Source organism: Perognathus longimembris, chromosome 6 (genome assembly GCF_023159225.1).
Source record: "Perognathus longimembris pacificus isolate PPM17 chromosome 6, ASM2315922v1, whole genome shotgun sequence".
In the NCBI taxonomy this organism is placed as follows: Eukaryota; Metazoa; Chordata; class Mammalia; order Rodentia; family Heteromyidae; genus Perognathus; species Perognathus longimembris.
This window is the reverse complement of record NC_063166.1, coordinates 11942199-11962827: the sequence shown is the minus strand read 5'-3', so window position 1 is coordinate 11962827 and position 20629 is coordinate 11942199. Positions and strand designations below refer to the sequence as shown.

General features: G+C 45.9%; 1 protein-coding gene and 1 long non-coding RNA gene across 12 annotated transcripts in view; one reads left to right on the top strand and one right to left on the bottom strand.

The window, feature by feature from the left end:
• The window catches only part of Anks1a (ankyrin repeat and sterile alpha motif domain containing 1A), a 151110-nt gene that overhangs the window by 105967 nt on the left and 24514 nt on the right, over positions 1–20629 (top strand). The gene's annotated exons all lie outside the window — the stretch shown is intronic.
• Positions 13529–20060, bottom strand: LOC125352676. Its single transcript, XR_007211202.1, has 3 exons — positions 20048–20060; positions 18853–18857; positions 13529–13950 (listed from the first exon to the last, which is right to left on the bottom strand). It is a non-coding gene; the product is annotated as an uncharacterized LOC125352676 (long non-coding RNA).

Here is a 20629-nt window from a genome sequence, read left to right as displayed (position 1 = left end):
AAGGCAAGCACTCTGCCACTTGAGCCATAACTCCACTTCCAGCTTTTTGATGGTGGATCACAGATAAGAGTCTTATGAACTTTCCTGCCTAGGCTAGCTTCAAACTACCACCATCCTCAGAGGATTTCCGCCTTCTGAGTAGCTAGGGTTATAGATAAGAGCCACCAGGATTCGACTTTCTTTTTCTTCTTTTTAATTGTAAAATTTATCTTTCCTACTAATTTGTAAAGGGTTCTTCATGTTTGAAGAAATTAGTCCTTTGTGGTATGAGTGGTATGAGTTGCTTTGGGGCTTTATGATATTTTAAGGATTTTTGTTGTTATCTCTATTTTTTTCAGTGCTAGGAATGGAACCCAGACTTCAGGTATACCAATAAGCAAGTGCTCTGTCAAGAGCTGCATCTCCGGGGCTGGGGATATGGCCTAGTGGCAAGAGAGCTTGCCTCGTATGCATGAGGCCCTGGGTTCGATTCCCCAGCACCACATATACAGAAAATGGCCAGAAGTGGCGCTGTGGCTCAAGTGGCAGAGTGCTAGCTTTGAGCAAAAAGGAAGCCAGGGACAGTGCTCAAACCCTGAGTCCAAGGCCCAGGACTGGCCAAAAAAAAAAAAAACAAGAGCTGCATCTCCATCCTTTGACCATCCCTTAATACCACTTGCCATCCCCAATTTTTTAAATTGTTATTATAAAGGTGATATATAGAGGCATCCTCCCCCCCCCCCTTTTTTTTTTATTGCCAGTCCTGGAGCTTGGACTCCAGGCCTGAGCACTGTCCCTGATATTTTTTTTTTTTTGCTCAAAGCTAGCACTCTACCATTTGAGCCACAGCACCACTTCTGGCTTTTTCTGTGTATGTGGTGCTGAGGAATGGAACCCAGGGCTTCATGCATGCTAGGCAAGCACTCTACCACTAGGCCACATTCCCAGCCCATCCCCAATTTTTTAACATGCAGAAAATTTACAGTTTTTCTTGTTGTTTTTTTTGTTGTTGTTGTTGTTGTTGTTGTTGTTGTTGTTGTTGTTGTTGTTGTTGTTCTTCTTCTTCTTCTTCTTCTTCTTCTTCTTCTTCTCCTTCTTCTTCTCCTTCTTCTTCTTCTTCTTCTTCTTCTTCTTCTTCTTCTTCTTCTTCTTCTTCTTCTTCTTCTTCCTTCTTCCTTCTTCCTTCTTCCTTCTTCCTTCCTCCTTCCTCCTTCCTCCTCTTCCTCCTCCTCTTCCTCCTCCTCTTCCTCCTCCTCTTCCTCCTTCTCCTTCTTCCTTCTTCCTTCCTTCTCCTCCTTCTCTTCCTTCTCTTCCTTCTCCTCTTTCTCCTTCTCCTCCTTCTCCTTCTTCTCCTTCTTCTTCTTCTCATGGTCCTAGGGCTTAAACTCAGGGTTTTTGCTCAAGGCTAGCACTCTACCACTTTGAGCCACAGAGCTACTTCTGGTTCTCTGGTGGTTAATTGGAGATGAGAATCTTATACACTTTCCATCTGGACTGGCTTTGAACTGTGATCTCAGATCTCAGCCTCCTGAGTAGCTTGGATTACAGGTGTTGGCCACCAGCTCCTAGCACATTTTTTTCTATAGTTTAATATACCATTTTTTTTTCCCAATGACTCCTACATTTTGTATTTAAGTTAAAAAGACCTTTCCTACCTTAAGGTTCCAAAATAAACTGCCTTTATAATTTTCTTCTAGTGCTTCTGTGGTTTCACTTTTTAGGTTTAAATATTGGTTTCTTTTGCTACAGGGAGTAGTAGGAGACTTGTTGACTTTTTATATCTCACTGTTTAATTGAGTTTTCCAATTGCGCAAAACTAAAATTTTGAGAGGTGAAATGACTGGCCTAAGGTCTTGGGATTGAGAAGAGACGCCAACTAAGTCCTAATAAGATTGTATTCAGAACTTGGCAGAAATTTCATTTTGGCACTAATTGCTTCTGTTTTAATTCAAACTAATGGAATACTATCTTACTTTCCCCCTCCAACTCCAGAAAAACATTTGTGTGTGAAGGAAAGTTCAGATCGGGCCTCCTGGGAAAAGCATGACGTCCAAACATTTTCCTTTCACTGCTGTCTCCGGCAAAGGACTGGTAGATTTTCTTTAGTGACTCTTGAACTGACTTGAGGATTTTCGTCAAATTCTTAAATTAGGAAATTAGAAGGAATCTAGTCACCATGTAGTCCAACTTCCTGTATAAATAAAAGTCACTTACATGTTCTCTAAAAATGACCTGCCAGCCTCTGCTTGAAAACTTCAAATCACCTGCCATTTCTTTAGTGAAATAATGGAAACTATTTTTTAATTTCCAGCCAAAATCTGTGCCTTGTGCTCCTTCTCCTTCCGCTCAGATGATTTATTCTCCCACTACTTCTGTCCCCCGCACTCTCCGAATGTGCCCTGTTCTACAGTGTTCTCCTGAAGTTGTATAACCCTGTTAAGAGATGCTTGAGCAGAATGCACACTGTGTTGTGTGTTTCACTTGTCACATGGTGCCTGATAACACTTCACCTAGGAATTCGATGTGCCTCACTCACTTGGAAAATTAAAAGGTGAAAAAAAAAAAAGAAAATTAAAAGGTGAGCTCACATCAAGGACAGTATTCAGGATGTTTCTGGAGCTTCCTCCACCCCACCAGGAGGCCACTCAGAAAGCTGAGCCTTGAATGGATGGAGGTACTTGTTGCCTTTTAAAGCTTCCTTTCCTTCATGATTCCTTCCTGGCAGATACAACTCAACCTCTCCCTGCTGTGCTTTTTGGCAAAATCGATGCAGGTGTTTGCATGTGCCCCATCATATACTAGGGACTGCCAGCTTTCTACCTAACAGTACATGGCCTGCTCTGAGTCCATGGGTCTTTCTCGGGCAGTTTCTCAGCCTCATCATCTCTCACCTTGATCTTAGTTTTCAGATGCCTCTGTGCCAGTTTTTATTCAAAATCAGTAAGAGAAGGACTGGGAAAGCCTGGCGTATTTAAGTCCTTGTGTGCCCATGACTCTCTGCTCTTTCCCTTTTGTCCCTTTGAGTTAGACATCAAGGTCTCTTCTTGGCATCTTTTCTTGCTTTGCAGTCTTACTCCCCTTCCTGAGTGAGAGCACCATAGAATGCCACAGCTTCGGGCTGGGGATATGGCCTAGTGGCAAGAGTGCCTGCCTCATATACATGAGGCCCTGGGTTCGATTCCCCAGTACCACATATACAGAAAATGGCCAGAAGTGGCGCTGTGGCTCAAGTGGCAGAGTGCTAGCCTTGAGCAAAAAGAAGCCAGGGACAGTGCTCAGGCCCTGAGTCCAAGCCCCAGGACTGGCAAAAAAAAAAAAAAAAAGAATGCCACAGCTTCAGCCTTGGTACTCCCCAGCCTGGGGCTGTGGTTCTCCAGAGACGACCCCGAGGTCCAGACTTGGGAGCTACCATTCATCTGCATTCTATTTTCTGATTTTGATTATTTTACTTTCTTTTCCTTTGCGTTTTGGCTTATATTATTTCCCCTTTGGTGATACCTTTCTCCTTTTGTTTTGTTAAAATTCATCCTTCTCTAAAGGCTTCTCTCATTTCTTCCCCACTTGCGTTAAGACCTGCTGTGTGCCTAGCGTTGTTCTAAGGTCTGGGCATATAAAACGAAATTGTAACCATCATCAGTACCCAGCTTTTGAGAGATCTAGAGTCTAATGGGAGAGACAAGTATTAAATACATTTGAAAAATAAAAAATGATCTAAATGGAAGTAAGGGCTTTTAAAGAGCAGAGCATGCGGGGTGGGGGCAAGGTTGGCTGCTGTCAAGACCTCTGAGCAGTCGGCTGTTCAGTGCTGGGGAGGAGACCTGGCCAAACAGTGAGGGGTGACTCATCCTAGGGAGCGGGAGGTCTTCTTTGTCTGCCCCTCCCACCTTGAGACAGCAGTCTGCTGGGGCAGCTCTCTCCCCGGGCACTGGTTTGGCACTGCCTGCATTGCTGCTCTTGTTTACATGTATGTGGCCTGTCTCCCCAACCAGATGAGCTCCCTTTCAAGGGTAGTAATCACATGACATTTTCAGGAGCCCGTAGGCTCCCCAGCCCACAGTGGGCATTTAGAACTGTGATGCAGAGATCAACAACCTCAGAAGCATGGGGAGATTGAGGCTACATGTTTTAGGTCCTTAAAATGTCACATCCTTCAAAAGCTCTCAAGGTTTGGATTGCTGAAGGCCTTGCCATGCTTGGACCTAGATAAGTATTTTTTTCTTTTTGTTCTTGAGGAAAACGTAAAAATTAAGCTTCTTTCCTCCTCCCTCACCCTTAGAATTTTTTTCGTTTTCCTATTCTCTGGTAATAACATCCCTTTTATACTACAATTGAAGGATTGTTAAAAAAAAATATTGGGAATAGTTTGCTTCACAGATGGGAGCAAAAAAATGTACAGACTTCAGGAGAAGTGTACAGCTAATGTTTTATGGATTTCTCACATAATTTGTTAAGTTTACGCTCTCATTTTTTTAAAGTTGAAACTGTTGTTTTAGTAAAACATGCTGGTTTGAAAAGAGGAGGTTGAACTTAATATTTAAATATCATTTTTTGCCTGTCTTGTCTCCCATAAATAAAATAGCTAACATTTCTGAAGAATGGGACAGTAGGAGTCCCCTGGATAATATCACGATGGATGTTATTCTGTTTTCCTTCAAGGACCCTATAAGCAAGTCAAGAGCAAAATAAGTTTGGCCATTTCTTGGCCCCTAATCTTTCGTTAGATTGAAAAAGAGAAAGGAGCCAAAGAGATGCATTGTATCTCTGGAAAATATACCAGCTCCTGGCCAGGTAGTTGCCTGCCTCCGTAGGTCCCCAGAAGGACTTGGTACAGTAGAGTAAATGCTAAACAAAGCCTCAACCAGCTCTGTGTGTTTGAAGCCATTTAACTGGCTTTGGAGGAGCTTATTCATCAGAGCGAAGAGTCAACATTGCTGACATATACTATGCTGGCAGCATGAATTTGGCTAAAGAAGACATTTCCTAAAGCCCATTAAAAAAAAAATCAGAACTATTAACAGCTGCTGATCCAGAATCAGACCCTAATGAGTTTTCCCTGGTGTAATGTTAACCCAGAGCTCTGGCTGTGCTCCTGACCAGGTAATGTTTTCTATGTGCTAAATTCCTCCTGAAGGTTCAATTCAATTTGGCCTTTATTCATCCTGGGCAGCAACTCAAGAACGGCCTGATTGTAAGGCTGCAGCATAGTGATGGATGCATTTGTTTCACTGCTGACAAAGACTTTAGCATAGAATCTCCCAGCTCCCTGAAGACAGAAACAGATTGATCAATGAAGAGTGAGCCTATCGGTCCTTGTGCAGAGATGCATCAGAGGCTGTGTGCCCCAGAAGGCGTCCACTTCCCAGGTGGACTCCAGCAGGCTGATGTGCAGCCTGCTCAGCAGCAAGGTGGAGTCTCTTGCTTGGGATGCGCTCCACTCAGGCATTTGTCAAAGCCCTCAGTACTAGGTATCAGGACCCACAGTCCCTTGGCCCACAAAGCAACTTGTATGAAGTGAGCACCCTCTGTTTCTGGGCTCCTTGCTGCTTATGTGACATTGTGAGAGCTTGCTGTTAAAGTTTACCTTTGTGGTTTACTCCGACCATGAAGACATTTGCCAATGTGTTTCTTACAGGTGAATGCATTTGCTACCTTTACCATATAGTTTTGCTTTTGTTTTTCCAAGGAACAATTTGTGTGAGCATATTGCTTTCCTGGTGGTCCATCACAAATTGTTTATCCACTATCGTGGGTGGTTTTCTGCTTTGCGTCACCATGAGTATTTGGTTCTGTGCTCTGTGAATGTGTGTTTCTCTCGGGAGGCAAACCAGAGCACAGACTTGGGAGGTGAATATTGTGGAAGGGACCAGCAGTCCTGAAGTTCCTAGCCCCAACCCAGTCTTCTTTCTCAGGACATATTAAGTTGCATTAGGAGGGCATGCAGGCCTACAGGTCACTGTTAACATTAGTCAGAGTCTGAAACAAGTAAATGACAAGATTCCTGGGTCTAGACCTAGCGTATGGAAAAGGCTGTCTGCATTTGGAGAATACACACACCTGATAGAGTTTATGCTGTGCACTTTATTTGCTTTACTTTCAGACAGTGCCTCTTGCTTGTACTAATTAAAATCCATATCTAAGCCTTTGTAGGCTGAGTATTACTCATGCAGGTATCACTGAATCATTTGATAAATTTTATGCAATAATTGTGTCTATATTTCTTCATTGTTGAGCTAGAAAGGAAATAGGCATCATAAATCTGAAGTGAGCTTGGTAGGAGGCAGTCAAATCTACAAAAGTGAGTCCAAAGAGCAAAAGTCCAAGCTGAGCCATGATTGACATGTGACATCACATAAGGCTCAATAGTTCATCCTTTCCTCCTTTCTTTCTTGGCAGCATTGGAGTTTGAACTCAGGGCCTCCTGCTTGCTAGGCAGGCATTCTACAATTTGAGCTATGCCTCCAGCATCAAGCCTAGTCTAGATCCTTAACCCTGATATTGTGAGCCAGAATGGGCACTGCAACTTAAGCTGATATTTTAGAGCAAGCAGCTCAGTTGACCCTGGTGACAGTGAGCCTGTGGGACTCATTACTCCCTGAGCAGGTGGAACACGTTGGCTTGGGAACCATCTTGCCCAGGTAACAGGCAAAAAGGTGCGGCCTGGCCTCCCAGGAGCCCTGTCCTCAGCCTTGCTGCCAGTGGCTGACCTGGCTGCCTGGGATGGAACTCTTTATCAGCAGGTATTTGTGAGTTGCCAGATACGTGTCAGGCACTGTGGTAGGTGCTGAGCACAGGAGGTGGAGTTAAAAGATTCAGTTCCTTCTTAGGGAGCTTCCTTGAATGAAGTGGGGTGACTCTTGAACGATATATAAGAAGGGTTTCAGAGCAGCATGCCGACTGCAGGTAGGGGTAAGGAGCCTCCTTTAATATGCCTTACTGGTTTTGGGTAAGCTTTATGTGTTAGATCAACAAGTATGCTTTTCTTTATACCTTATACAGGGCTGAAATGTTAGTTGCTTTTACATACAAGAAATCATTCTTACATGGTTGGCTTCTTAGGAGGCTGAACTGTGTCTCTAGACTCTGCTCTCGCTTGTTTAGCTCTAAAACCACATTGACAGTAGGTCTTTGGGTAGATGTGGCTTTAACAGAATTCTTTTCTGCCTTCAGCCTGGCTGTATACTATCTGAAGGTTGCCATCCTAGGGCTGTCAGAAATCAGCTAGCCTCACTTCTTTTCTCGGTTTCACAGTTGATTTGCTGGTTGTCCCTTTGTCTGTAAAATAAAATAAAACAAGAATGTTTCCAGAAGGTTCCCTGTAGAGGCTGGAAGGTCAGTGCCTGCCAGCTTCATTCAGAAGCCAAGCCTTGCAGAAATAGAGCAGTGTCATCGGCGATGCCCTTCACAGGTGACTGTCCTCTCTCCATTTGCCTCCTGCTTTGCATTCCGAGCAGGGAGGCTGTTAGCACAAGGTTCATTTAAAACCCCGGTTGAGGAGGTTATCATAGCATCCTAATTCTAGCAAGCAGCTCTAGTTTCCCCTTCAGCAGTTGGAGTGATTAAATGTCATAATGTATCAGGGGAGTGCCAATTATGAACACAGATTTCATGTCGGGTGCTTTTCTTCGTTCTTTGGTTAGTATTGGACACAATACTAACTTACCTTAGCAGCACCTTTAATTGGGACATTGTGTGAATTAAATTGGACTGTGACCAGCCTGGAGGGTCTCAGGGCCAGCACTGCCTCTGGGGCTTCACCTGTCACAATTGGCCTGTTGAACAGCTAGACTCCATTTCATGTCCTGCTGCCCAGAAAACTACACAGGGTGTTTTTGCCTTGAGCTGGGAGGCTGTTTTGCTTTCCTTTGTAAAATGCCAGCACTAGAAGGGTTCCTAATGATATCTTTTATAGGTTAGTAAACTGAGGTCCAGAGAAGATATGGCTTACCCAGCTGCATATGACCTTTGAAAATAAACCTCTGTTGCCTAGGAACGTCTTTGGAACCGATGGGGCACTTGATGTTGGCCTGTTGAGTAAATGAATAAACCCAGGTCTCCTGGGAGTTCTTTGAGTACTAGAGTTAATTTACCTTTTTTGGTATAAACTGGAGTGAGTGTGTACCAAATCTGGTTTGGGTTCAGTGACTAGTATAGAATGTTAGGATATCACCTTATTTTCTTGAGCCAATACACAGACTGGTCACCTGTCATGTTGCCGGTGCCAAGCGTGTGACAGTTCTGCCTAGCTCTCATTTATGTCCTCGCGAGCGGAGGCTCTCAAAGCAACTGCAGAGCAGTCCCATTAGCTTCACCTGGGTGCCTGTGAGAACTGCAGGCTCTCCCTGTTCCCAGACCTTGGGACTTAGGAACTCTGGCTAGGCAGCAAGCAGTGTTTGGACAAAATCTCCAGGTCATTCTTCTACATTAGCAGCATTTGAGAAGTACTGCTTTAAGAGCTAAGCCCTCACTGTGTTCCCTCTGGTGGTGAGCAGACTGTGTGGTGTAAGCACCCAGTTTGAACACTCAAGAACCAAGCACAAGGGTCCAGTAAAATTTAATGCAAGTTTTATTCAACGCATTTACTATATACATTGCTGTTATTGTGCCTGCAGTAATTAGGTAAATGAAAAGCAGTTTATATAAATGACTAGTGAGTATTGCTTAAGCAAATGAAGTTTTTATTGTTTTCTCATATCAGCTCTCTGGTAGCTGCTAACTGCCTTCCTTTGGGTGATTTCCTCATTGCATGGATATCCATGACTGACATGCCCACAGGTACACTGGTCCATGTCTGACATTCTGGCTATTTCCCTTTTGTTAGGCTTCCTGTGGCTACCTGTCTTGGATTGAGTTCCCTCATAAGCACAATTTAAATGCAAATAGTTCATTGAGGAGGTGGCCCCAGGAAGCACTATAGGGGAGCAGAAGAGTGAGAAAGAGAAGAAACCACTAGGGGTTTGTTATCATGTAGGTGACCCCTTGGCCCCTGGGCTTGAGTTGAGGAACTAGGTACACATTGCCCACCCCCCCAGTGGAACAGGGGCCGGGGACATGAATCTAGACAATTATACAGGTCCAGAGGGCTCTGGGGCAGGAGAGGACCATGGAGATCCACAGGAGGCTGCAGTTGAAGCAGGCAGACTGAGTGGTTTAGAATTGTAGGATGTAGCACAGGCATGGGAGCTCCCCCACAGCATTTGCCCCTCTTAGTGAAGGGGGGCTTGCTCCAGGGACCTGGTTCTGGAGGAGGGCTCAGGAGTAGGCAGCACTTAGGCTGAAGGAAGCTGTCAAGGAAAGCAAAGAGGGTGCTGGAAGAATAGACTTCGGATCCTCTGGGCCAGGGAAGGCAGGGTGGAGTAAGTGAAAATAACTGGGCCATGAAAACAGCTGACATCAGGTCTCTCTTCCCTGGCCGAGGTGGAGGGGAAGCAGAGGGTTTGGGGCACTGGTTAGAGTAGAAAGCTCAAGAGAAACTTAAATTTCTTACCAACAAAATCCTACAGGCCCTCATCCCCCACACCACACCCACACTTACTCTGTCTCACTTTTATTTTCTGGTCTTCAGGCTATAGAGAATAGTCAGGTGCCACCCAGCTTGGGAAGAAAAGAAGTTTTGTGCCAGTCTGCCTTTGGGGGTGGTTGCAGTGACCTGCAGTTGCCGCCTCCCAGGCTGGTGAGAATGGGGACAGAGGCCTGCACTCTTCAGACACAGTGCTCCTCAGAGCCCATTGTCCTTCGTGCAGTGGGCGGGGCCCACAGGGAAAGGAGAAAACCAAGGACAAGGAGGAATGTCCTGGTGGTATAGATGGTATTTCATTGCCTTGTTCTGATCATGTCTATCCTCTTGTTTACACTCTAGTTGTCCTTTATTTTAAAAAAAAATGAGATAGTTGTCATGTTAACTTCAAAGATTTTTCCGTCATTCAAAAGATTTGTGTGGGCTGGGAATGTGGCTTCGTGGTAGAGTGCTTGCCTAGCATGCATGAAGCCGTGCGTTCAATTCCTCAGTACCACATAAACAGAAAAAGCCAGAAGTGACGCTGTGGTTCAAGTGTTAAGTTCTAGTCCTGGGACTTGAACTCAGGTCCTGGATGTTGTCTCTGAGTTTTCTTTACTCAAGACTAGTGCTTTACCACTTGAGCCACAACTCCACTTCTGGCTTTTGGTATTTAATTAGAGATAAGAATCTCATGGACTCATTATATAACTTAGATATAATATCAAAACCAGGAAAGTGGTATTGGTACAATCACAGCCTATTCATACGTAACCAAGTTTATGTGTGCCAGTGTGTAAGTTCTGTGCTTGCTACCCGTCAGGAAGCAGCTGGACTGTCTTGTCTCCACAAAGGTCTTGTGGTGCCGCCCCTCAGGCCACTGCTTAACTTTACTTACCATGATGAAAACCTGACAGCACCCTGATTCCTCCCTGTTGAAGTAGGACTTGCAGAGTCTGCACTCAAGCCACCACCTAAAGAGGCAAGGCCCCATTTCTGCTTAGAGACATGGAGAAGGAAGAGTGGCAAAGCTCATTTTGTCTTCAGCCCTTTTCCTTCATGTCTCAGTCCTTCGGAGGCTTAAGTGTGGTGTTAATCTCTCTGGGCTACTGTCACAAAATCCCATAGATTTGGTAGCTTAGACAACAAGCATTTATTCCTTACAATTCCATAAGCGGAGACATTCAGGATCAAGGGGCTGACACTGGGTTGAACACAGCTGCTTTGCCCTGTGTCCTTACATATAAGGACCTCTTCTCTTCTTAAAAAGCTGCCATGCCGGGGCTGGGGATATGGCCTAGTGGCAAGAGAGCTTGCCTCGTATATATGAGGCCCTGGGTTTGATTCCCCAGCACCACATATACAGAAAACGGCCAGAAGTGGCGCTGTGGCTCAAGTGGCAGAGTGCCAGCCTTGAGCAAAAGGAAGCCAGGGACAGTGCTCAGGCCCTGAGTCCAAGGCCCAGGACTGGCCAAAAAAAACAAAACAAAAAGCTGCCATGCCCCCCGTAAGGGCCCTCTCTCCCACATACTTCAACATAAACATAAGAATTTGGGAGACATACAGTTCAATCTGTAGCATGTTTTTTCACCAGGAGCTACTGTACATATTCTGCCACTTCCCCAGTCCCCAAACCACTGGGGTATGTGGCAGAGGCGAAGAGATGCATCGAGAGAATTGCTCAGGTCCCTGCCTCCCATGGCCTTACCCTCCTACTTACCCACTTCCACGCACCTGGAAGGCAGAGCCCAAGGGCTACATGGGATGGTCTCCCTACCAGCTTCTCTCATTTATTCCCACTTCTAGGAGAAGTTTTGTGCCTCACAGTTTTGACTAGAGCCATCCTGTTTATTTTCCACTGTGTAGGAACATACTTGGAATTCTGATGTGCGCGCGGGCGCAGGCACACACAGCCTAGCTCAGAGGAGCTAAGAAAAACAAGTCTTGTTGATTGCTGTCTTCAGTCTGAACACACACTTTGTCTACAGCAGTTCATTTGTTGTGTCTGTAAAAGGTAGGATGTAAAAAGACAAGGCTCTTGTACCCCCCTTAACGGTGGAGCTGGGCCTTGCTCCCACATTTAGTGAACTAGGTCTTTCCTTGGCTCCTCTGGCCCATCTTCCCTTAAGATGTAGAGCTCAGGTTGCAGCTCTTGCTTCTTTATGTGGGGCACTGCCGCCCAGGCCCACACATTGTCCTTGACAATGACCAGTGCTCACCAAGTAGCTGAGATGGAAGGGTTGTAGCTGCTTTGGAATCTTGGTGTGGGCTGAGGCTAGAGATGGTCTTGGGAGTGTAGGTGGCCCAGAGATCTCCCAGTGCAAAGATGTCGACCTGGTCATACGGCTATATTTCTCTTGCCTTTCTCTGCCCTGCATGCCACGCCTTGATGTTCTTCCTAAGAAAATGTATGTACTCCCTAGTTAGCAGTAAACCCAAGTGCAGGTAATGGGGCCCTCCCTGGGGCAGGTGACCACAGAGACCATTCTGAAGAGTAGGTTCTTTCTGGTGGCCTTGCATGTTGTAATTTAACAAGAAGTCGTCCAGCTGTTGTATGTTGATTGTCACATCATCTGTGTATTTCCTCAGGAGCCCTGGCACTGATAGCCCAGTGAGAAAGAAGCCTGCTGGTGCTCTCTCTCTGTGTTAGGGCTGCCTTTCTTCAAACGTTAGCCCTTCTGTGGGCTCCTGTTTCCTCTCCGGCCAGATGATCCCCTTGCCCTGGGTTGTGGCCCCAGTGTCTCTGGTTACTCTAGGGACATCCAGTTGTGCTCCTTTGCACTTGTCGAAGAAAGGCAAGTGGATCTATTGTTCAGGAAGACTGACAGAGATAACACTTTATTCACTAGGTCGTGACCAGGTCAGTGGTGGTGGTATCCCAGGAGCAGGGGAAGGGGAGGCATTCTAGGAGCATGTGCTGTATTTCATGCATTGGAGGTTGGCATGTGGATGAGCCATTTGTTACTACCATGGAAGTCATAATACGATAAAACGTGCTGTTTGGGATTTAAGAAACATTTTTCTCTTTTCAAGAGGGAAAAACCCAGTAGTTGGTGGTTGAGCTTAGTGCAGGCTGGCATGAGACGGTGCTGACACAGGTCCTGGCAGAGAGGCAGTGAAGATGCCCCCCTGCCCAAGGAAAGGGTTGTCTGTTAGCAGTCTGTTTTCCTAGCTTGGGAACTGTTTGCCCCCTGCCATGCGTATGAATGGAAGCTGGAAGTTAGACACCCATGAGGCAGCTAGCCTCTGAGATGACAGTGAGAACCTGTGACTGGCTGCTGCCTGATTTGTAACTGGGGGTCAAACAGGCCAGAGTGTGGCTGGCTGGCCCTGACCCACAGCAGTGATAAATGAAAGCTTAAGGCATTGTTCACAGAGGATCTTCCATGAAGAAGAATGAAGGGCCAGAAGTGACTTGGGTTGTTCACTAATGCTTGTAGCAGAGAGACATCTTAGGAAAAAGCAACCAGAGACTTCGGCCTCTGGGAGTTGGGGCTAGGACTTAGCTGATAATGAAGCTGCTTTGAGAATTGCTGTATAGGACACAGTGGTAGTGACTCTGGGAGACAGCCAGCCCCTCTTGAGCTGTCCACATGTACCATTGTTCTAATAGGAACCTCTTGCAGGACCTCTTAGGATGGGGGTTGTTAGATAATCACAAAACCATGTTAAAGAAGGAAGTCATTTAAATGAGGAAATACAACATGTTTATTTACCCCAAACCAGAGATGTGCATGCCAGTCTTTTAATGAGGACCTAGGGACTTTTTTGTCAATGTGGATCTGCCAATTCAGTTCTCTATGCTTTTCTTTTATATTAACGAGCCACATCCATAATGCACCATTCACTAAAATTTCTAGTTTGACTTTCTTAAAAGTGAAGCCACAATTTAGCCACTTACGGGAGGCAATCTGAGTATAGAATTCTTTTAAACTTAGTTCTCTAACTATATTTAATTTCAAGAGCACATTTTTTTAAATGGTCCCATTGTTATATCTCTGAACTTTCTACTTGTCACAAAACCAGCTTTTCCAATTGTCTCCTTGTTTTTGCAATGTTTAATTAAGTTTTCTTTTCTTTTTGTGGTGCTGGAGATCAAACCTAGATCTTTTGCACATGCTAGGCAACTGTTCTATCTCTGAGCTACGTCCCCACCCTGAATGTTCTATTTTCATCAGCAAATAGGACCATCATAAACAGTTTGAGGAGTGATCCCACTTGACTCTTGGTAAGCATGTATCCCTTGATGGGTAGGAGACTGTGGTGAACTAGAGAGAAGCTTGCCAGCTATGAACAAGGCACCAGTTGATATCATCCACCGAGGGAAGAGATGATTGGAGGGCACTTCAGTGGAGGTCACTGGCAGACCTGCCAGGAGTAGTGTTGTCATTCCTATTACTGATAACCAGGTGGAGACTGTGGGAGCACAGGTACCTCATCTGCAGCTGCTCTCACCCTGCCCTCTGTCACATGAACACCTGGGCTTGCAGCCCCACTCTGCTAGGAAGACGTAGGCCTGAGTGGAGGTCTGGTATTGCCTTGTTCTCAGCTCCATGCCCTGGAAAGCCACACCTCCCACACATGAACGTTTTGTCCTGAGTGGAAAAGCTGCCTCCAACTGAGGTCCAGGAAGTGAGCCATTGTTCACAGAGCACATTGTAAACAGTTTGTGCCAGGAGGAAGCCCTTTCCCTCTGGCTTGTCTTTAAAAAAAAAATCACAAAGGTCCTGGGTTTTGATGAACTTGTTTTTAAGGTAGAATTCTGTTTGTTTTGGAATTGAATGAATGTGAATCATGAACACAGATCCTTTCAAATCTCTGCTCACTGAGTGAGAAGGGAAGAGAGTGGGGTGGCATATTCACCTGTCATCTGTGGAGTTATAAACATTAGGATGTTTCCCAGGGTAAGGAAGGCTGGCATCCAGTCAGGAGTCTTCTTATAGTGTGAGAAGTAAGTGATAATCAGTCTTGACCCTGTTTCCTAAAGACTTGGCTTTGGAGGCTCCTTAGTACCTCCTGCTCTGGCCTGGAGGTCAGGACTGAGATACCTCCCAACAGCAGGGCAGCACCAGCAGCTCATGCCTGTAATCCTAGCTACTTAGAAGCCTGAGTTCAAAGCCAGTTTAAAGCCAGTGGGTGCAAGGAAGTCATGAGACTCTTAGTTCCAACTAACCAGCAAAAACCAGAAGTGTGGTTCAAGTGGTAAAAGCACCAGCCTTGAGCAAAAGAGCTATGTGAGGACATGGGACACTCTCTCTCTCTCTAACACACACACACACACACACACACACCCGCACACGCACACGGCAGACACGCCCTGCCTTTGGAGGAAGTGCAGGGCTCACCATGTGTGCTACAGCAGAAAGAGCCTTGTCCCCTAGGATGATGTCATCAGGGAATGAATGAATTATAGCAGGACCCAAACCTCTGAGACTGTGCCCAGCTTGCTCAGACTTGTGTCTTAATAAATTAACTCCTTGTTAGAGCTCTGTCTGGAAACCCAAGACTGTTTTCACACCTCTTGCCCATAATTTCAGACATTTCCTAAAGTGATGAACTATCTGCATCATCCTTTTGGGGAAATTGAGGCTTAAAGAAAAGAAATCTGGGCACAAGTGGTGGCACAAGCCTGTACTCCTACCACTTGGGAGGCTGAGGCAGGAGGATCATAATTTCAAAACCATGGTGGGCTGCATAGTAAGTTCCTATCTCAAAAAAAAAAAAAGTAAAGCAAAAAAGTGGGAAAAGAAGTAATTTGCCCCACAATCCTGTGAGTGAGGAATTTCTTCACACTTTACAGTAAAGAAGTTGAAAGTCAGCAAAGTTAAATGATTTGTCTAAGGTTGCGTAACAAATGAAGGGACAGAACCAGAATTTGAACTAGGATTTTATTCTGAACTGCTCATTCTTCCCACTCCTATCTGCTGCCTTTCTTGTATTCTTCACTCTGCTTATTTTTGGCAATATCAAGGTTTGAACTCAGGGTTTCTAGCTCTCTTGGGCTTGCTTGTTCAGCACTGTACCACTTGAGCCATACCTCCAGCTTCACTTTTTGCTGGTTAATTGGAGATGGAGTCTCGTAGATTTTTCTGCCTGGTCTGACTTAAAAGCACGATCTCTAATTTTCAAGATAGATGACTTCCCAAGGTAGGAGAGGGCTAATCAAATAAGCTTTCAACGCATTTATATCCCATTCTCTTACTCCTTTAATACTCTGAGAGTATGTTTGACTTCACTGATTCCAGGTTATAAAAGATACAAGTATTTCTACTAGCTAAGTACTCCAATACGCTGCTTATCATGCTAAAATAACTCACCAATGTAGGAATCAATTTCTTTGGCGTCTGATGCGTATGAACCAGTTTCCCAGGGTTAGCTCATCCTTGGGAATGCTGGTAATGAGTTTTGGACTGCCAGGACTGGGGTTAGCCTGGTTTCAGAAGAGAGACCAGCACACCACATCACAGAAGCTGTGGGAGAGCTATGAACCAGAACACTTGGTTAGCAGGAAGATGGGAGGTCAGCCTTCCCACATTCCTTTCTGTTTCCTTTGCCTGTTGGGCATCTTTGCTCATTAGCATGTTGAGCAGAAGTCCCTTACAGATGAAACTCTAACAAGTGTTGATCTTATAATTTGTTATTTTCTAAAAGATTTAGCCCACAGAGATTGTTTTTCTCCTGTAATTTATTCTGAGAAATTTTGAACTACAGAAACCTAAAAGGCTTAAGTAGTGAATGCCCATGTAGCCAGGGTGTGTGGCTTCAAGTCTACGATTGGCATCTTGTTATATATGCTTTATGTCATCCATCCAGGTACCTGATATTGAATAATTTAGCAATCCATGTTACTTTTTGATGTATTTCAGGATAAGTTGCAGAAAGTGTGTGTTGTTAACTAGAGTTCAATAGTTGGTTAGTTAGAGGGATGTAAGAAGTACAAATGTTTATATAAAGTGAATGCACAAATCATAGCTGTTGTTCCATAAGTTTTGACAAATACATGTTTGTGCAACTCTAAGTTCAAGGTGTAGAACATTATTGTCACCCCAGAAAATTCCCTCTGTCCTTCTGGTCAGTTCTTACCTGGCTCCACCTGGTGCCCCTCCCCTGACACCTACTCTTCTGAATTTTTCCCCTCACTGTCAATTACTCTTACCTGTTCTAGAACTTTATGTAAGTGGAGCCAATGTAGAGGATTTTAGTGCCTTAAAATGAGCTGTGGGGACTCTTGTCAACTTGAATTATCTAACTTCTTCGTATTTTACAAGTTTGGAGATAATTGTTGTATTTGTATTTGGGCATATGTTTTTTCACATCTATAACTGGGTGCTGCCCGGTGGCACTTGAGGGTTGGTGGATGTAGCTGCTTGCCCAGGCCACATTGCTATGGAAATTGTCTGCATAGAAATATAGGGTGGTTTCTCTAGCCAGTTTTATCCACAGCTAGACCAAGTGCAGCACTTTGTCATGAGATTTCCCCCGAGAAAGAACCCAACCAGGAGGAGTTGTGTGGAGATCAGGGGGAATACCAAGAGGCACTTCACCCAGCTGTGCTTTTCCTTACCCCTTCCACCCATGCCAAAAACAGAACCTGCTCCTGGGTGGAAAAGAGATTGTGTAAATACATAATCCTCATTAATCATTTCAATTCTGGTCCCATTTATTAAAGCCAGTACCTGGCACATAGCGCAGTTATATGGCAAGCAGTAATAAAGGTAATTGGAATCTAGACCTCCCAACTTTTCTTTCAGCAGTTTCCCAGGTCTTTGAGCTAAAGGTTGCTTTTAGAGTAGTGTGTTCTGATACAAGAAGGCCTTTCTGCCCTTCCTGCCGTGTTCCTGTCATATGACAGGAACCCACCTTGAGCAGGGAAAGGACCGGCTAGTGTCTGTGCAAGGGGAGCCCACCCCCTGGTGTGTGGAAGAAGAAAGCCAGGCGATTCCCTCTCCATCACTCCAGCCTAAGGCAAGCACTGAGGGCAGGCTTTTTGTCTAGGAAGGACAAAGCACTTTTGAAACAAAACAGCTTTGTCATCTTCTAAAGAAAAGGGATTGGGTGGGGAAGTAGAACAATAAATATGGTAACGTCTGAGTGCCCTCCTGTGCTGAGACAAATGCGACTGAGAACAGCGGCCTGCTTCTGGATTGCCAGTCCAGCCTGCCTGGGAAGGACGGCCCTGAGCCTACTGGCAGATACTTATTCATCTTCTCCAGCGAATCCCCCTCACCTACCCTGCCCTGCTTCCTCCTTCTAAAAGCAGTTGACAAGGTTAGGAAATGAGGACAAATAATTTACTCCAATCCTTCTTTGTCTTTGCTGAGGCCCTGTGCAATTCAGTCCCAGAGAGAAAAAAAAACTAAAAAAAAAAACTAACCCTGCCCCTGGTAAGTGACCCTTCTTCAGATGTGGAATCAAAGCCCCACTCTAGGCTGAGAGCCTCCTGCCTGCTGCTGGAGGCAGCGGGAGGCAGAGATGGTGACGAATTCTTATGTGGCTTGTGTGCTGGGAGTGCAGCCGTCAGCATCCACAGGCCAGTGTCCACAGTCCACGATGGCTGGGCGAGCATCCGCATCTGCATCCGGGAGGCTAAGGCAGTCAGGGCTCAGTTCCTCAACCCTGCACGTGCAGTCCAAGCAAGGCCATGTGGCCAGAGGGGAGGACCTGCCACTGAGAGCCCCGCAGCAGGGGGCCCGGCTGCCCGTGCACTTAGCAGAAGTATGAGCAGTGCCACAGGCGGGCAGCTTGAAAGTCTGCCTTTGGGGGGGGGTGGGGGGGGGCTGATGTACCTCTGGGCAGTGAGCTGAGACTAGGCAGGATTGCCCAGGGCCGCTGGGAATTACGGGTTTTACAATGAGGAGGGAAGGGAGGGCGGGAGAATCCAAACTGGTTCTGAGGTAAGAGTGTTGGCTGCCTTTCCCCTGTTTCTCTTCTGGTGTATTAGTGACCAGCCTGGTGAGAGCATTTAAGCCACAGGAGCTCTCACTGTTGGTTAATGGAACACCTCTAAACACCAGTTCTGTACAAGTGAAAGGAGCACTGTGAGAGTTCCTCAGTGTCCTGGATCATACCATTAAAACAGAAGCCACAGTGCAAAGCAGACTGCATGTGCCAGTGAAGTCCTGAGGGTTGGGGTGGAAGAGATGTAGGTGCCTCCGGCTCTGGGGACGGGCCCAAGGGAACAGATACGTGTTTTCCATCTAGCCACAGAGTCCTAGGATGCCAACAGCTTCCAGACAGTAGAAAGGGGGTTGGGTTGAAAGATGTCAGCAGTCACCTCAGTTATTGGTGAATTGTAGAAACATCACCTTTGATACTTGTGCAGAGGAATGTGGGAGGAAAGCGATTCCTTTCCTTTCTCTCCCTTGTCCTCTCCATGAGACCCTGACTCTAGGCACCAATGAGACTGGTACCCATGGTGTAGACATTGCTTCTAACTTGTCTCATCTCCTGGAAGACATGGTGCTCCTGTGAGCACAGAAGACTCATAGAAACTTGGGGGACGTTTTCTTTCCTACTCCCACTCTTTCTCAGTGTTGTTTGAAAAGCTTAGCAGCATCTGAGTGGCCCCACAGTCAGGTGTGGGACGGGGGGAGGCCTGTCCATAGACAAGCCCACCTCCCTCTTCCTGCAGGCGAAGGACCCGTGGCTCTGCCGCAGGTGTCAGGTGGCTTGAGCAGCCGTATCACCAGTGTTTGTTTTGCTTTTTTCCCCCAGCCATACGGATAATATGTTTTATACAGCCCTGATGGGAGAGAAAGTCTAAACAGAATCATCCTGCATACTTCCTGAAAATAGAACATTTCCAAGTACTTTAATACAAGAATCCATTATAGTGATAACTTTTCAGGCCTTATCTTAACCAACACGAATGCACATTTTCTATCATAGTTCAAGAGAACTTCGGTATTAAAGCATTGCCATTTCTCAAAAATGTCATCCAAACAACAGAAAAAGCAGAGAACAGTAAGCTCTACTCTTCCATTACATTCCACCTGCCTCTTCTTCCCCTGAGAGGCAGGCACTGCTGAGAATGCAGCCTAATCAGATCATTTCCCAGCTCAACCTGAGTGGTTAAAATACATCAAGTAGGTAGATCAGAATGGTCTGCATGCCGTCTCTCAATGCTCGCTCTCTTTTGGTAAAGAAGTCATGGTCTCTTTCTCTCTGGCTAGGCTGTCAGGTGATGAGGAAAAGGTGAGTGTCAGATCCCCTGGGTCTTCAGACCCAACAGATTGCAACCTCTCCAATCTGTGAGCTTCCCTCTTAGCAGGTTCTGATTGTAGAGAAAGGGTTCTGGATTACAGGCTGTCAGTAAACTATCAAGTGTTCTCAGTTCCACTGTAAACTAGAGGCTTCTCAGCTTGACCTGGCTATGTCAGTCCACAGAACACAGAACCGCCTGACAGCTCCAGCACTTCCCAGCTGCTCTGCAGTCTAGAGCCTACACAGCCACTGAGGGGGCATGTCCTGGAAACCAGGATGCGCTGCCTTTGTGCATGTGGACAGCCAGGAAGGAGCAGGGTGTTCCACTCTGCTCGCTCATACCAGACAGTCCTCTGGCAAAATCTCAGCCACTGTGCAGCCAGAGCAGGAGAATCAGAGGCCATTGGGGCTGGGGTATTAAGTGATGGGGATGACAAAACACATAACAAATGACTTGATATTATTTCAAAGGATACTTTGGAGTCACCCCTCCATTTCAGCTCTTTCTACCCTTAGTATTTGTGTGCGTGCGTGCGTGTGTGTGTGTGTGTGTGTGTGTGTGCGCGCGCGCTGGTCTTAGGGCTTGAACTCAAGGTCTGGATGCTGTCCCTGAGCTTTTGTACTCAAGGCTAGCGCTCTACTACTTGAACGATAGCTCCATTTCTGGCTTTATGGTAGTTAATTGGAAATAAGAGTCCCTTGGACTTCGCTGCCCAGGCTGGCTTTGAACTTGCAGTCCTCAGGCCTCAGCCTTCTGAGTAGCTAGGATTGCAGGTATGAGCCCACCAGCAGCCCACTATAATTTTTTTTTTTTACTGGGAGCTTTGGAGGGTGAAGGCACTCATTTGCCTTGCTGGGTTGTTGGATCTGAAATGGCCAGGAGTAAAGAAAGGGCTGTCTGGGGCTGGCCTTTTCCCAGGGGCAGTGGCAAGCCTGTACTGGGGCTCTCTCTGG